Consider the following 13,674-nt stretch of genomic DNA (forward strand, 5'->3'; position numbering starts at 1 on the left):
TGTAAGTTTTCACAATGTGTGTAATCGGTGGAAGTAAACCCTGTAAACATCACCTGATATCTGTGTGTTTGTGTCTCTGTGTGCATTTTGTGGCATATTTTGGGCAATGTTAGAAGGTTTATCAACATTAACAAACTCAAGTCTGATTTTTAAGAGAAGAAATGCTTAAACGTGTTTATTGCAGATAGCAAACATAGATTGATTTTATACGGTCTGTGTGTGTTTCAGCTTCTTTTTTCTAAAGAAATAATCCACATATGGATGTTTAGTGGAGCAAACGGAGAGGAATAGTCAGGTAGAGAGTCAAAACCAGGATAGCAGTCTGATCAATCAGTGAATACAGGGATAATCCAAACAATCAATCAATCAATCATTTTTATTTATATAGCGTTTTTAACAACACAGGTTGTATCAAAGCACTGTACAGTATAATGACAGGGATGTATAATGACGAGAGTGAACAATCAATAATCAATTTGACGATAATCACTAGAAGTTAAGTGTCCCCAACAAAGCAAGCCGGAGGAACCAAAACCCCATCCAAAAAAAACCTTGGGAGAAACCAGACTCAGTTGGTGTCAGTTCTCCTCTGACCGGACGCCCAGCACTTAACTTCCAGTTCAATTTTAAACACAGCTGTGTCAGGTAGTGTAAATGAGTGTGTGTGTGTGTGTGTGTGTGTGTGTGTGTGTGTGTGCATCTGGTGATCTGTACACTAAGCGCATCTAGGTGTTCTGGTCTCTGATGAACATAATCTCTGGGTGCTGATCCACCATCTAGTCTGGATACAAACTGTGAAACAGATTAAGAAAGAAACAAGACTAGTATTAGCGTAGATTCTTCTGAACCTGTCCAAACAGGCTATTACAAGTGATGTGACTGAAACATTATCTAAAGCTTTCAAAGTTAATAAAGTTCAAAACCATCAGTTTCAACTGTGAGATTGTGTTTTCTTCTTTCTGGGCCTTTATTGTGGTAGCTCGATCTGTTGCTGTCTGGACGATCAGAAAGCTCTTGAATTTCATCAAAGTGTTGTGTTCTGAAGATGATCAAATATCTTACTAATTTATTAATTTTAGTCTATCATTAAGTGAATGTAAACGGTTGGGAGAAAATCTCATGTGCCCAATTTTAATTTCGGAGAGAGGTCCATTTAATTATTTTTCACTTTTACTTTACTAATTTGATTACATGTTAAGTTTTTTAAATATTTTTATGTTTTGGGGTCTTTTATGCTTTCTGTTTATTTTTCTCTCTTGTTTTCAATTTCTTGATTTTCTAGTTTGTTTCAATAGTCACTCATTTGTAATTCTGTTTCATTTTTGCCTGTATTGTGAAAAGGTTCAATATTGAAGACAACTGGTGCCACACTCTAATCAGCTAATTAACTCAAAACACCTGCAAAGGCCTTTAAATGGTTTCTCAGTCTAGTTCTGTAGGCTACACAATCATGGGGAAGACCGCTGACTTGACAGTTCTCCAAAAGACAACCATTGACACCTTGCGCAAGGAGGGAAAGACACAAAGGTCATTGCAATAGAGAGGCGAAGGGAAGGAAAAGAAGTGGTAGAAAAAGTGTACAAGCAATAGGGATAACTGCACCCTGGAGAGGATTGTGAAACAAAACACATTAAAAAATGTGGGGAGATTCAGAAAGAGTGGACTGCAGCAGGAGTCGGTGCTTCAAGAAGCACTACACATTGACGATGCAGAAGACATGGGTTTCAGCTGTCGCTTTCCTTGTGTCGAGCCACTCTTCAACAACCTTAAACTTTGCTTGAGGTCCAGTGTAAAGTTTCTACAGTCAGTGATGCTTTGGGGTGCCAAGCACTTCATGCTTCCTGCTGCTGACCAACTTTATAGAGATGATTTTCACCTGTTTTTAAAAACGTTTACTAATTTAACAGGATCCAGTGTTGTGCTGAAACTATAAAAACAGTGGAGCCACAGAAAGTACATGAACGTTTTCTTGCTGAAAATACTGGAAACATCAAAAACAGGAACACAGTTCACAAACATCTCATCATCAAATTGCTGAAACCAAATCTGGCCATCTGCTTGAATCTTGGATCAAACGCTGCATAAAGAGTTTTGAGGACTAACCAAAAATGGCTACATTTTAAAAAGTTTCATTACTTCAATAGGCATTTAAACAAGAACTGTCTGTCAGCAACCTAAACACTAAATTCACACAGCACAGATTATAAGTGATTATATAATTTAATTTGATGTTAGCGATCTGTGTAAATTTGATAGCTAGCAACTTAGTTCTAAAAAAAGAAAATAAACCTCAAGTGCCCTCAACGGGCACATGGCTCGCTGAAATGACCTCTACATATACTTTGAGTCTAGCTGGCGTTACCCTCACCTTAAAGCGGTTTTGAAGAAAAACCAGCACTGAGAGTGAACTGGATCCACATCATGGCCAAGACATCATGTGAGAAATAGTTTCCAGGAGAGAAGTGATTTCTTGTTTCGATGTCAAGGTGTTCCCAGGCACCGCCACTAAGGGTACCAGTCCGACTGTTCTCGGTAACTCCAGTTGTGCACGAACTGCTGGTTGCGGAAAACTCACAGTGTTGAAATGAAAGAAGAAAATGTTAGGAGAAATCATACACCAGTGATGTAGTATACGGTAAAGAGGAGAGGTCCAAGAACATATCCCTGAGGGTCCCCTATAATCAATTGAATTGATGAGTCTGCATACCTTTCCATCTAGACAATCATTAAAAAAAACTGTACGGTGAGATTCAAATGAGTGAAGTAGAGTTTCTGTGATGCCCAGTGATAAGAGAGTGGTGAGAACAATCTGATCATTCACAGCGTTACACAAATGCATTAGATCTGATGATCTGAAATAAGCTTTTGCAATCCAGAAAGCTTTAGTGACCAACAGTAATATATGCTCAGTTGAACGGCCACTTCTGAAACCTGACTGGTTCATGTCTAGTTAGGTATTCTGTGAACCAAATAATTATATCTTGTTGAAAAAAAACTTTGTCAAGTGTTTTTACTATGAATGGAAAGAGAGAAAGGTCTGTAACTATTTATTTTGAGCATTGGGGCTACCTAAGCATACTTGTGTGTTGAGGGGAAAAAGCCTGTGAGGAGAGATGCGTTCATGACGTGTGAGTGCTGGTAAAAGGGAAAAACAGTTGGATAGATTGCTTGGAGAATGTGTGAGGGGACTGGCTCTAGAAGCAGGGACAGGTTATACTATGGCCATTATGGTCCAGGGGCATAATTGCATAATGAGTTTTGAGCACTTGGTGTTCAGCATCTTGATAAAAAAAAATTCTAAATTGAATGCATTTGTATTTACAACATTAGAGCGTTCTGGATGAGCTGCAGCTGTCTGATGGTCTTTTTGGGAAGAATTCACCTGTTGAATATATTAAGCTAGCTTGATGAAGAAGGATTACTGAAATCAGAAGAATGTGAAGGCTATGATGATGGCAATGGCAATTCTCAAATCGATTTGATCCTTCTAGATAATGAATTTTATTCATGCATAATCACTCTCTCGAAAATGTCTTTCAATATTCACTGATATTTTCCTAACAAGCAAAATTTGCACTGAAAAACCAGCATAACACTTTTTTTTTCTGATCAGGCTTTCTTAAGCCAATTTAAAGTTTGTCTGCAAATCAAATACCTAGAAAAAAAGTTCTAAATTTATTTTGCTCAGGTAATCTGTTCAGTTACATGTATTTATACAAATATTCAATGGCTTGCCGTTTTGAATATTTTCTCCATTCATCTGGTATTTTACCACTCTCCTCAAATGTTTTTTTGTGGTATTTTTCCAGATCTTTCTGAAATCTGCACACAAACCACTTCCAGTAGGGCAGTTCAGAGGTGTCAGGGGTAATGTTCCACTTAGCAAAATCACCTCCTGTGCTTCTGTATTTATTCCATGGGACTGGATCATCTGAGGGTTTGGGATGAAAATATTTTTTTTTATTTGCTACTGATGATGTGCAGATGCTAATAGACAAGTTTGTTGTATTCCTGTATATTATCCCATTTGCTCCATCCACTCTGTGGAAAGGAACACTGTGATCTCCATCATGTTTTTCTATGGTGTTGGTGCAGATGGCTCCACAGAACGGACACTGAACCCAACAGCACTGACACAAGTGAATTATCAGAAGCTCATCTGGTCTGTATTTACAGTCAAGATCGAATGGAAATGTTTCTGTGTTGAAACTACTGCTGATCTCAGACATTATAGCAGCAAATTCTTTTCTTATCACATCTTCTAGGAGGTTGAAATCATCAGCATCATTATGTTTGACTCCACTGAGGTCTTTTTCAGAGAAGATCAGCTCGTCTGAGAGCTGCTGTGTGAAACTCTTCAACCACAAACCAACTTGTCGACACTGTTGACTTGAACATGTTCAGTAGCTTCATGAGCTGCTTTAATGATCTTCTGCTGCAGAAGTTTAATGTTCTCCTTCATTTTTGGAAAAACACAGACATTGAATTTATCATTGATGTAGCGACTGACTTCATCTCTGATCAATTTCTTGAAGTAATCTCTGGGTGTATTAATGTAGTTCATGTATTTGTCAAAGTTCTCCTCTTCTGCCAGTGTCTTTAGGATGTGTTTCTCTAGATTTGATCTGTTTCCATTCAATGATGGACAGTTTGATCTTATTTCATTTGTCAAATTTCGGGCAGTCTTCTTGTAGACACTCTGCTGAATTGGCTCTTTGAGTTTCTGACAAATACTTTTTCCAAAAATGGCAGTTGATGTTGCTCCAAGACAGTATTTCTGAAAAATACTATAGTATTCTTCTCTCTTTTTTTGGCATATACGACAGGATCGTTGGCTTCTCTAAACATCCTTTGTTGGTTAATAATCATCTTGTTTGCGTTCTCGAAGATGGAATAAATCAAATCAATGAGGAATTTTTTTTTTTGAACATATATTTCACAGGACCTTCTTGATGTTTTGTTACACTTGTGCTGATGTAATCTGTTAGTTGTTTAATGTAGCTTTTGTTGTAGCCCATCTTTGAAATATTAAATGACTGAATCATTCTGTCTGTTTCCTGATCAGCATCTGTGAGTAATGATCTGATCTGGGCTTCATCCTCTATAGACAAAGTTTGAGTGTATCCAAGTGTTTCTGTATCTGTTTGGTAAACCTCCTTAATCCGACTTTTTGTTGTCTTTCTGAAAATAACATATTCAGAATAATGCTGCACAACAAAAATGTCCCTGCTGTCACTCCATTGACCCAGAGGAGCACTTTTATAGATGTCACTGAGGAGGACTTTGACATCTCTCAATGCATCAATGTCTTTGATTGGAGATCTTCTTCTTCTTCTTCTTTTCCTTCTGCTTATCCGGGGCTGGGTCGCGGGGGCAACAGTCTAAGCAGGGACGCCCAGACTTCCTCTCCCCAGACACTTCCTCCAGCTCTTCCGGGGGGACACCGAGGCGCTCCCAGGCCAGCCGAGAGACATAGTCTCTCCAGCGTGTCCTAGGTCTTCCCCGGGGCCTCTTCCCGGTGGGACATGCCCGGAACACCTCCCTTGGGAGGCGTCCGGGAGGCATCCGGAACAGATGCCCGAGCCACCTCAGCTGGCCTCTCTCGATGTGGAGGAGCAGCGGGTCTACTCCGAGCTCCTCCCGAGTGACTGAACTCCTCACCCTATCTCTGGGGCGCCCAGCCACCCTACGAAGGAAACTCATTTCGACCGCTTGTATCCGGGATCTCATTCTTTCGGTCATGACCCAAAGCTCATGACCATAGGTGAGAGGTAGGACGAAGATCGACCGGTAAATCGAGAGCTTCGCCTTGCGGCTCAGCTCTTTCTTCACCATGACAGACCAGTACAGCGACTGCATTACTGCAGAAGCTGCACCGATCCGCCTGTCAATCTCTCGTTCCATCCTTCCCTCACTCGTGAACGAGACCCCAAGATACTTAAACTCCTCCACCTGGGGCAGGAGCTCCCCACCAACCTGAAGGGGGCAAGCCACCCTTGTCCGACTGAGGACCAAGGCCTCAGACTTGGAGGTGCTGATTTTCATCCCTGCCGCTTCACACTCAGCTGCAAACCGCCCCAGCACACACTGTAGGTCTTGGCCAGATGCAGCCAACAGAACAACATCATCAGCAAAAAGCAGAGAAGCTATCCTGTGGTCACCAAACCAGACCCCCTCCGGCCCCTGACTGCGCCTAGAAATCCTGTCCATAAAAATAATGAACAGGACCGGTGACAAAGGGCAGCCCTGTCGGAGTCCAACATGCACTGGAAACAAGTCTGACTTAATGCCGGCAATGCGAACCAAGCTCCTGCTCTGATCATACAGGATCGGACAGCCCTTAGCAAAGGGCCCCTTACCCCATATTCCCAGAGCACCCCCACAGGACACCACGAGGAACCCGGTCGAATGCCTTCTCCAAATCCACAAAACACATGTAGACTGGTTGGGTAAACTCCCAGAACCCTCCAGCATCCTGGAGAGGGTATAGAGCTGGTCCAGTGTTCCACGTCCAGGCGAAACCCGCATTGTTCCTCTTGAAGCCGAGGTTCAACTATCGGGCGGATTCTCCTCTCCAGTACCCTGGCATAGACTTTCCCAGGAGGCTGAGAAGTGTGATCCCCTATAGTTGGAGCACACCCTCCGGTCCCCTTCTTAAAAAGAGGAACCACCACCCCGTCTGCCAGTCCAGAGGCACTTTCCCCCGCGTCCACGCGATGCTGCAGAGGCGTGTCAGCCAAGACAGCCCCACAACATCCAGAGACCTGAGGTATTCCGGGCGGATCTCGTCCACCCCTGGTGCCTTGCCACCGAGGAGCTTCTCAACCACCTCAGTGACCTCAGCCAGGGTAATGGTCGAGTCCCCCCCCGGATCCCCGGCCTCTGCTCCCTCAGTGGAAGACGTGTTGACGGGATTGAGGAGGTCCTCAAAGTATTCCTTCCACCGCCCGACAATATCCCCAGTCGAGGTTAGCAGGTTCCCATCAGCACTATATACGGTGTTGGCAGGGCACTGCTTTCCCTTTCTGAGGCGTCGGACGGTTTGCCAGAACCTCTTTGAGGCCGTTCGATAGTCATTTTCCATGGCCTCCCCGAACTCCTCCCAGACCCGAGTTTTTGCCTGCACAACCACCCGGGCAGCAGTCCGCTTGGCCCACCGGTACCTGTCAGCTGCTTCAGGGGTCCCTCGGGCCAACCATGCCCGATAGGACTCCTTTCTTCAGCTTGACGGCATCCCTTACTTCCGTGTCCACCATCGGGTCCGGGGGTTGCCGCCACGACACGCACCGGAGACTTTACGGCCACAGCTCCGGACGGCTGCGTCGACCAAAGAGGTAGAGAACATAGTCCACTCGGACTCAATGTCTCCAGCCTCCCTCGGGATCCGGTCAAAGTTCTGCCGGAGGCGGGAGTTGAAGATCTCCCTGACAGGGGTCTCTGCCAAACGTTCCCAACAGACCCTCACGGTACGTTTGGGCCTGCCAAGTCTGTCCGGCCTCCTCCCCCGCCAACGGATCCAACTCACCACCAGGTGGTGATCAGTTGACAGCTCCGCCCCTCTCTTCACCCGAGTGTCCAAGACATGCGGCCGGAGATCAGATGATACAACCACAAAGTCGATCATCGACCTCCGCCCTAGGGTGTCCTGATGCCAGGTGTACGGTTGGAGCACTTTCCAGCACCCCCTCCCAAGGACTCCAAGAAGGCCGGGTACTCTACACTGCCATTCGGCCCGTAGGCACAAATGACAGTGAGAGTCCTCCCCAACCCGAAGTCGCAGGGAGGCGACCCTCTCGTCCACCGGGTTAAACTCCAACACATGGCGGCTAAGCTGGGGAGCTATGAGCAAGCCCACACCAGCCTGCCGCCTCACTGCGGGCAACACCAGAGTAGTGAAGAGTCCAGCCCCTTTCGAGAAGATGGGTTCCAGAGTCCAAGCAGTGCGTGGAGGTGAGCCTGACTATCTCTAGCCGGTATCTCTCAACCTCACGCAACAACTCAGGCTCCTTCCCCCAGAGAGGTGACGTTCCATGTCCCTAAAACTAGATTCTAAGTCCAGGGGTTGGGTTGTCGAGGTCCCCGCCCGACTGCTACCCAAACCACAAGGCACCGCCCCTTACGGTCCCCTCCTGCAGGTGGTGGGCCCACGGGGATGGTCCCACGCCGCTGTTTCGGGCTGAGCCCGGCCGGGTCCGTGGGGCAAGACCCGGCCACCAGGCGCTTCGCATGCCGGCCCCAGCCCCAGGCCTAGCTCCATGGCGGGGCCCCGGCTGCGCCATACCGGGCGACGTCGCGACTCCTTCCAGGTCTTTTCCATAAGGGTATCATGGACCGCTCTTTGTCTGGCTTGTCACCTAGGACCTGTTTGCCATGGGAGACCCTACCAGGGGGCATATAGCCCGGACAACCTAGCTCCTAGGGTCATTCAGGCACTCAAACCCCTCCACCACGTTAAGGTGGCGATCCTCGGAGGTGATTGGAGATGTTTCTGTAATAATCTTCTTCACACTTTGTTCCCAAAACAAATCAAACTCTATCTTCAGTGTTTTTTCATCATTTGTTTTGTCTCTGAGTTTTAGAGCAAGTTCTTTGCTTTTTTTGCTTGTTTTCATGATGTGTCCTTTGAGCATCTATCTTTTTCAGATCTCGATTTTGAAGAATCCACTTAATTTTCTCTTTGTTTCTCTCACAATGTTTTCCTGAAGCTCTTTGATTTTGATTTTAAATGACGTTTTCCACTGAATTAATAAAGCAGCATCTTTGTCTTTCTCAAAAAATTCTGACATTGATTTTTTCACTTTCTCACTTGTCTTCTCCAGTTCTTTTCGAAGGTCAGTTTCCTCAATTTCATGAACTGCTTCATTTTCAATTTTGTTGTGTAGTTTGTTTTCTGTTTCCAGCATGGTACAACGAAGACTCCAGGACCACTTGCTGTACTCGGTCTCCAACTTCCTGTAGACCGAAATCTCCAGAGAATTTCTGAAGCTGAACACAAATCCTTCATTCAGCAAAGCCTCCCAGAGATCTTCAATATGAACTTTTATGTCTTTCAGCATTATTCCACGTGTTTTTGAGGTATGAGATATAATATTTTTCCTTAATTGTTGAATATTCTCACAATATTTTGGGTTTGGTGGTGCCATGGGTGGACTGCCCTCCCAGAGCTGAGCAATATACTTTAATATCATTATGAACATCAAATTCAATGACTAAAATATTCAACATCACAGTCTTCCTCTTCAGCAGCAAGTTTTGTCATCTCATTCAGTTTCTCCTGCAGTCGTCTTCTTCCCTCCATGTTTTTCTGTCCAGCTGTGATGTCTGAAACGTTCTGATGCACAAACACACAGCTGGGATTCAGTCTGACCTTCTTCATTCTCATGAAGGCCTGAACAACAATCTGAAGAATGTCCTGCATCTCAGATGGGTTTTCACCAATAATGTTGATTAATGTCAAATTTGTAAGGCCAACAACAAATGTGGCCAGTTCATTGTCATGATCCTTTGTTGATCTTCCAGCCAGTTCTAGAGCATGAAGACCCTCAGTATCAACAACCAGAATATAGTCAAAGTTCATCTGTGTTTTCATTTCGTCTGAGACTCTGACCAACTGCATGAAAGCTCCTCTGGTGCATCTGCCAGCACTGACAGCAAACTGGAGTCCAAACATGGCATTCAGCATGGTGGATTTCCCAGAGCTCTGGATCCCTAAAACTGACAGCACTCTCTGGTCTCCCAGCTTCTGGACTAGTTGATCTAGAACAGCAGAGATCCAGATCACAGGAACATGAGCAGCATCTCCATCCATCAACTCCAGTGGAGATCCAGAGATCATCATCTCTGCTGCAAGACCCGGGAGAGAAGAGAAGTGAACCTGCAGGTCTTTCTTGTTCTCCTTCACAGATGAACATGATTGATAGATCTGACCGATCTCCCTCATGATGTGCTCCAAACCAAAGGCTGCAGCTTGAAGTTCCTCAGATATTCTCTCCAGTTCTAAGTGTTTAGTTCTGATGTGCTCTGGTTTTTCATTGTTCTCTTTCAGTTTTAAAACTGTTGACCACTTTTCATCGTATTTGTAATGTAGATCAGAAAGATCACCTGAGATATATTCATCCAGGAAGATTCTGAGCTATTTGAGGAAAAACATCTTGTTTGCATCTGAGTTCATTTCTTTAATAAATAACTTCATAAATTCACTGATATTAGATTCAAACTGCTGTTTACGGATTGTCTTCATCTCTGTTTGTTTTCTACTTATTTCCATTTCTGTCTCATCTGCTCGAGGTCGATGTAGATCTTTATTCTTCTGACTCCACTGATGCCACAAAATCCCTTGGCAGGGTAGAAATGAGTCTTTGATTTCTGTCAGATCTTTCTTCTCCAGTAAACTAATCATCTGCTGTGCTGCTCCTCTTCCTCTCCTGCAGTTATCATCATCTTCCTCATCTACTCTTATGTATGAGTGTTTGGAGACATCTTCAAGTCTGAAAATGACTTGAATGAATCTGACAGACAATTATTTATAGCTCTTCTCAGTTCTTTTGAGACATCTGACTGATTTCTGTCTTTTAGACCAATTTTGAATTTTCCTTTTTCCTTTTAGTTACTACAGATTCATCCTCAGTAAAAAGACAAATAAGTGGCCTTTTATTCTTGTACAGGTTTTGCATTATCGCTTCTGTCACTTCTGTCAGTTTTGTCTAGTTGTGGTAAAAGAACAACATTAACTGAGCTCATTTCAGAGAGGATCTGCAGCTGTTTCTCATGGTCTCCTGCATCACACGTGTAGATTACAGAACGCTACACAGTCATTGAATTTATCATCATGTGACCCTGAAGGGCAGAACCAAGCGATCTCCACCACTCCATCCATCAGGACTCTGGTTTTGCTGCTGCCTGTACAGTTCCTGTGGAAGAACGTGTTGTGTTTCTCATTGATCAGACTATTCATCAGCTGAGACTTGGATGAAGACACAGAGCCAAACCTGAAGAAAAACACCATGGGAGTTTCCGCCTTGTATATCGGCTGGATTTGACTGAATTCACTGTTGAGTATTTTCATCTTCCAGCTCTTGTTGATTTGTCTAAATGTCCAGAGAGGAAACTCAATCTGTTGTGTGAATGGATCAGGAACAAGCAGAGGCAGGGCGTACTGACACTGAGGCAGTTTTGTCACCATCATCTGCTTTAGGAAACTATCAGCACAATGAAACACTGCCATCTGAACATCCATTGGATGAATTCCAGTAGATTGGCTAATTTTTTGTTACAGAAAGCCATTTCATAGAAAATATCATTCTCAGTTTCAGATGAGTCATTGTCTTCTTGTTGCATATGCTCTTGTTTATTAATTTAATCTCCTCAACATTAATTTCTCTTGCTTTGTAGTTCATCATCATTAGTTTTTGGAGGAAATTCTTAATCAGTTTCTCTTCAGAATAAGACTGTAATGAATGTTCACTTATTTGAAGAACATCTGCAGCTCCTAGTTTATTAATGTGTCTGCCTTCAAGATGGAGTTTGTGAAATAGGTCATTCATTTTTTCAGTCTTTTACTGTTGTAAAAGTTCATTTAAAAAGCCTTTCTAGTCCAGTCCTCGTTTTTTTTTCTATTGAAGAGATAAAGATTGATTGAATGATTACTTTTTTTTAAATTTAAAACAAATAAATGATACAATTTCTATAACAATAACAATGAATCATTTTATGTAACAAAAGACAACACAATTGATATAATATATATAATAATACACACAGACACAGCAAATATTTTGAAAAACAAAATACGTGTATATATTTATGTCATAATATATAAATATAACATATTTGTCTTAAATATAAACATGCTATCACACCGTGGACTTTTCTGTGTGTTTTGTTTATTTTCTTACGTGTCTATGTTACAGAAGCAGACCGAGCAGTGAGGTGAGTGAAATAACAAGATGTTTATATACACACAGCAGAGATTGTCATAGTAGAGTAGTAGGTAAGTAAGCAGTCCGTAAAGTAATTTCACTTTGACTGGCTTGAACTTGAGTTCTGCACATACTCGGCCCAGATCAGGAACTGGTTCCAAGAGTCCTGGTGGCCATGGCACAAAGTATGCAGGAACCACCCAATCTCTTGGATTTTCCTCTCAGACTGTCCTTAGAGACTGGGGATGGTAGTCTGAGGAGTCTTACGGTCACACATAGAAGTGAGAAAAGGATCATGAGATGAACTGCATGGATTCCATAATATCTGAACACTTGGTTGAACATAAAATTTTACTACCATAAAATGGGGGCAGATTGGTCATGAAATGTGGTATGACCATGGTTGGTTGGGAATGGGTAACAGGCAGAGATTTCTAGCAGGTAGATGATGGCGCATTCCTTTCGTCCCTGGACATACCTTCTCACATCCCTAGCCATATTAGGCCACCAGAAGTGATCAAATAGCAGCGAGAGGCTTCCAAACCTTACTTTGGAAGAGCACACATATAGGATTACCTAGTCACCTAGCCAAGTACATTGGCCCCGCAAAATCTGACTGCCGAGAGTGCTGGAGGATACTCAACCAGTGTTCGATGAACTTACTGGAAGAGGGGATAGGCACTTGCATCCCCTCAATGCGAAGACTGAAGAATCTCACAAAGGTATTCAGTGTCGCCCAGCCTGCAGCTCTACAAATATTCGCCATAGAGAATCAGAATGGTGTAAGCTCTCTCCCACAGGAGGCACGGTTTGTCTTGGGCCTAGTATGCCAAGACAATGACATCCACTATCCAGTAAACCAACTTCGACCCAAACACAAGGTACTCTTTGCTCACCAAAAATACTTGGAGGTCCCAGACCTTCTTTATGGAAGTGAATGTGATCTAAGCAAAGGGACATCTCTCAAGTCCAGCCAGGATGACAGATAGGTCCCAGGAGGGCACTAGAGGTGACCTAGAAGAATTTAACCTCCTGGCACCCCACAGAAAACTCACAATGAGATCATGCTTGCCCAAGGACAGACCATCCACTGCATCATGATGAGCTGCAATCACAGCCACAAGGTGGAGGGTGGCAGCCTGTGCTCCAACCTTTCTTTCAGGAAAGAAAGCACTACTCCATTCGCACACCTTTGGGGTCTTCTCAGCAAGAAGAACACCAGTTTGCGAACAGACTCCACTTCAGTGTATAGGCCTGCCTCGTAGAAGGGGCTCTAGCCTGAGTGATTGTGTCCACCACAGTCTGTGGGAGACCACTCAAGTCTGCCGCTTCTCATCCAGAAGCCACACATAGAGGTTCCAGATATCCGGACGTGTGTGCCAAATGGTGCCTAACCCCTGAGTAAGGAGGTCCTTCCTCAGACATATTCGCCAGAGAGGGGCTGTTTTCTATGAAGAGCATGAGTTTGGGATAAGCAGGTCCAGGTGGGCCAGTATGGCACAACTAGCAAGACCTGCAACTCATCCTCCCAGATCTTGCACAGGGTCTGCACGACGGGCAGTGGTTATCATCATCATCATCATCATCATCCGTGATATTCACAGGTCACCGGAGATTTGACAGCAGCACCCACTCGATGAAGGCAGCTCAAAGGACTATCCCTGGACAGCTGCGCTTGTGTTGGAGGTGTTTAGTCCAGTTTGATAAAATGTGCAGCGGCAGCTGTCTAGGTAGTGCATGACGTCATTTGTGTGGT

General features: G+C 44.0%; 1 pseudogene; it reads right to left on the reverse strand.

The window, feature by feature from the left end:
• Positions 1 to 3,701: 3,701 nt before the first annotated feature.
• On the reverse strand, positions 3,702 to 11,543 carry LOC122329655 (annotated as a pseudogene).
• Positions 11,544 to 13,674: the final 2,131 nt, after the last annotated feature.

This window comes from Puntigrus tetrazona, chromosome 3, assembly GCF_018831695.1.
Source record: "Puntigrus tetrazona isolate hp1 chromosome 3, ASM1883169v1, whole genome shotgun sequence".
Classification (NCBI taxonomy): domain Eukaryota; kingdom Metazoa; phylum Chordata; class Actinopteri; order Cypriniformes; family Cyprinidae; genus Puntigrus; species Puntigrus tetrazona.